This window comes from Halyomorpha halys, unplaced genomic scaffold (genome assembly GCF_000696795.3).
Source record: "Halyomorpha halys isolate HHAL.00 unplaced genomic scaffold, Hhal_1.1 Scaffold458.1, whole genome shotgun sequence".
Lineage (NCBI taxonomy): Eukaryota > Metazoa > Arthropoda > Insecta > Hemiptera > Pentatomidae > Halyomorpha > Halyomorpha halys.
In genome coordinates this window covers 25,719-30,755 of record NW_027113640.1, presented here as the reverse complement: position 1 = coordinate 30,755, position 5,037 = coordinate 25,719, and positions in this window count along the sequence as shown.

Below are 5,037 nucleotides of genomic sequence, written 5' to 3'. Positions count from 1 at the left end.
GAAACGTCGGCACATTAAAATAAGTTAATCATACTTATTTGTGTTTTTCATTGACCGCACCCCCAACCATCTTGTCCTCATTTGGAAGAATAGTGTTGTAAAATAGTTTCTGAAGAATTTTTAAGGCATGTGATTACCAATGCACTACAGTGTAAGTACACATTTTACGAATATTTTACGCAGTTCTCAAACTGCAGATAACACAATTATCTGCATATATTTACTAACAATATTCTTGGATCACATATTATGTTAGTATCAACTCTTTTTCACTCTGAACAATTAATAATTCTTAGCTCACCCACCTGTATAAACTAATTGGAAAAGATAACATTAATCTGCTCACTATCAATTCATTTTTTTCTCTTTTATGCAGCTAGGCCACCTACATTTAGTGGAGACCAAATTCTTGTAATTTATAATTCATTCATTCTTATCATTATGATGTATATAAGGTTTAGTTAATTAAGAGTGAAAATCAGGTTTTTTAAATACCTTATTTTCTCTGTAAAAGGAACTCTTCTTTTTTTTTTAGAAATCATACAATATCAAAGAAAATTTATCAGTTTGTGAGATATTCTTCCTATGTTTGCAGTAATTTTATTGTTATTTTTTTTATTAATATGATTGTATTTCATTAATATCTGTGATAACAGATTTGTGTATGCTTACCGTTTAATTTCAGATTTCTTTATTGTATTAATTATTTAATTTTATATATAATTTTTTAGTTTAGGAAAAATAATTGTGATAAGAATTTTGAAACTGACTGTGCATAATGGCTCTTATAGTAAAGACAATATGTTATTATATTTTAGCATTAGTTGTGTCAGATAAAAGTATTGTATGATACATAGTTTGTAATTCCTGTCCAGTAATTCTGTAATCATAATGTTAAGTAAAAGTTACGAAATGATATTATTTATTTTGTTTTATACTCTGATTCTATATTTTCTAGTAGTATAAAATGATTATTTATGTCTGTAATCAATAAAAACTACGTACTGTTTAACTTTTTAAAAAAAATTCAGCTTGTCTTAATTATTGTTTCATAAACCCAGTAATTGGAGAAGGTGCGAGTCCAATGAAATTACAAAAATCATAAATCTTTATTAGAAAAAAATTTGTAATTTAAAAAAACTAAGGAATTGTTGGAGCCTTTCTTTTTTCCTAATAATAATTCTTTTTATCATTTTGAAATATTAATTCTATAGAAAATGTTTATTATTTACAACACAGCAATTCTTCATATTTTATGAATTCTATACTTTTTTAATTCATTTGTTTTTAATTGTTCCATTCTTAATCGTTTTTGATAACTCCATTGTAATATTTTAACCAAAATAAACTGTTATATAAAACGGTTGCCATCTTTCTACCGTAGTCGTGTATAGAACTCTTTCACAATATTCAGTATTGATATAAATTGTACTTTTTATAAAATTGAAGAAGAAGTAAATAAATTCAAAGTGTAGTAACATATATTGTATATGAGACTAGGTGACAATATTGTTAATGAGTGGTTTCTTTCATATCTAATTTACTTGTACTTGTGAAATTATCAATAATTATTAGTTAATTTTGTCAATAATCAAGTATGACATTGGTTCAGGCAGAGGTAGATTGCAAAAACAACTCTTATTAGCTAGCAAAATTAGGGTCTCCCACAAATAATTTTTAACAATTAAGTTGCGTAAAAGTACATTCTGAGGCTCTTTAGTAATATACTTTCTTGTTAAAATGTCCCATAGAAAACTAAAACATCAGTCAAGGTAATAATAAAGCAGTTTAACAATATTTTCTGATAAAATATGTGCTTATTAAAATGTACACACTCATAAGAAGAAGGAATTATCTAGTCATACTCTAAGTCAAATTATAATATACTTTAAATCATGTCATTTTATTGTCTAATTTATTGCCTAATTCTCTTATTCACAGCTTCATCATACTTACGCAAGAGAAATTTCTCATCCTTATCTATTTGTGCATTTATAACAAGTTCTTATGATTCATATAGCCCCCATAAAACATGTTAAATACCTAATTCTCTTAACCTATGAAAGTGGTTTACATTTCATAACAAAACTAATTACTACTTAAATCAGAATTAAATTCTTATATTTAAAGTTTCTAGTTGATCTTCAATAAAAATGCAATACACTCTCATGGAAAGGTGGAATTATTTTATCACAGTTAAATTCAAACAAGAATATATTATAAAAACAATATTTTATTGTTATTTTACTACTTAACAGATTTTGTAACTTAATAAAGACATGTACAATTATTCGTGGATGGCAAATAATTACTAGTTAAAAACATGTTTAAATAAATATGATTAAAAAAATATATATAATCTGTTAGTTACGATCAATTAAACAAAAAAATAACAATAGTTTTTTGGCCATAACTCGCTCCCTGTTCATCCGATCGCCTTCATTCTTGCGGCATTCGATTCAGCATGAAATTATCTAAAAGAATCATCCCTTTGCGTCGTTCTAGAGCAAGTAGTTTAGAAGATACGAAATAATTTATAGGTTTTTTGGTCATAACTCTCTCCCTGTTCATCCGATCGCCTTCATTCTTGCAGCATTCGATTCAGCATTCAATTTTCTAAAAGAAACATATCTTTGCGCGCTTCTAGAGCAAGTAGTTTAGGAGATACGAAATATAATATACGCTGTTGGCCATAACTCGTTTCCCGTTCATCCGATCGCTTTCATTCTTCCGGCATTTGATTCAGCATTCAATTTTCTAAAAGAAGCATTCCTTTGCGCGCCTCTGGAGCAAGTAGTTTAGGAGATACGGAATAAAATATACATTTTTTGGCATAACTAGCCATGTAATTACAGTGAGCCAAGCCATTGCCATCAATGGTGAGCAGTTAGTAGTAATAAGGGTCAATGCGATGGTCAACAAGGGAGGCAAACAAAAACAAATCGTGCAGGACATCTTATAATCAATCTGGGGGCAAGCCGTGTAAAATCAGTGGGCAAGCCGTGTATAATCTGAGGGCAAGGCATGGGCAATTATGGTGCAAGCCGAGTAAAATCAGTGGGCAAGCCGTGTAACATCAGGGGGAAAGCCATTGTCAATCAGGGGGAAAGCCATGGTCAATCAGGGGGCAAGCCGAGTAAAATCAGGGGGGTAGCCATGTAATTACAGGGGGCAAGCCATTATCAATCAGGGGGCAACCCGAGTAAAATCAGGGATAGCCTTGTAAAATCAGAGGGCAAACCGAGTAAAATCAGGGGGCAAGCCATGGTCAATCAGGGGGCAACCCTAAAAAAATCAGGGGCCAGCCTTGTAAATTAGGGGGGAAGCCGTGTAAAATATGGTGGCAAACCGAGTAAAATCAGGGTGCAAGTCGTGTAAAATAAGGGAGAAAGCCATTGTCAATCAGTGGGCAAAACACGTATAATCTGAGGGCAAGACATGGGCAATTATGGTGCTAGCTGAGTAAAATCAGTGGGCAAGCCATGGTCAATCAGGGGGCAAGCCGAGTAAAATCAGGGGGAAAGTCATTGTCAATCAGGGGTCAAGCCATATAATTTGGTTCTTTTCGGTCATAACATGCTTCCTTTTCATCCAATTGTCTTTATTCTTGCGGCATTCGATTCAGCATTAAATTTTCTACAAGAAACACACCTTAGCACGTTTCTAGATTGGGTTGTTCAGGAGATAAAAATAATTTGCACGTTTTCGATTATAACTCGCTTCCTGTTCATCCGATCACGTTCATTCTTGCGGCATTCGATTCAGTATTAAATTTTCTACAAGAAGCACCTCTCTGTACGCTTCTAGAATTCGTTGTTCAGGAGATAAAAATATTTTAGACGTTTTCGATCATAACTGGCTCAAGCGAGGAGGCAAGCCATAGTCATTCAGGGGGCAAACCGTGTAAAATCAGGGGGCAAGCCGAGAAAAATCAGGAGGCAAGCCGTGTAAAATATGGGGGCAAACCGAGTAAAATCAGGGTGCAAGCCTTGTAAAATAAGGGGGCATGCCGTTGTCAATCGGGGTCAAGCCCTATAATTTGGACCTCTTCGGTCATAACTCACTCTCTGTTCATCCGATGGTTTTCATTCTTGCGGCATTCGATTCAGCATTAAATTTTCTACAAGAAACACTCCTTTGTACGCTTCTAGAATGCGTTGTTCAAGTGATAATAATAATTTACTTAATGTATTTTAAGTACAGTTGTAAATATCAATAAATAAATTTTTAAAAAAAGATTTTTTATGCATAATGTATACTCTTCTTGTGTGCATTGTGGCATAATTATTTATAATTTGGTCGTTAATATATATTGCTAATAGCTTAACAACATTTAAATACTCATAGATCATTTTGATCGGTTAAAGTTTAGTGATGTAATGAAGTGTGTTATTATACGAAATTTTTTTCTAATACTTAGTTTATGAATACCTCTCTGTTCTTTAAAATACGAAAGCGTACGATTAAAGGGGCCTCTACATGTTGGCCGAGCCATGGCGAACTCAGACATACGCGAGCATGTGGATGGGTGGCTTGGCTTGGTTGGCCTAGGCTCGTTGCCGAGCCGTCGAGAGTCGGTTTTTTGGCCACAGATCAAAGGGGTTCGTGTAGCATCTACACCATTGTTCTTTTTCTAGTTGCAACTGAGAGCTGTTAGGAGGTTAAAGGTGTTTGTTGGTACTTTTTATTATAAGTTTTATATTTAATCTTATTTATTTATATTTAATTTCCTTTTTTTGTAATAAAAATAATACAATCCAAGTGCAATGCTGAAACTACTAGTACGTCCGCCATGCTTGCCTCTCTGAATAACACTGACATGTGGATGGTCCGCTCTTTGTTTGCCGAGCATTTGTACGAGCCTCCGATCCGTGGCGAGCGGCCAACATGTGGATCCACCTTAATGTACTATGAAATCTTTCCATTAGTCCATTTGAATCTGGCAATTGAATAGCTGTGTAGCTTGTGTTCAAAATTATTGAATCTTAATAAATCTGAAATTAATGAATTTCTGGATTGAACTGTTATCGATTACTA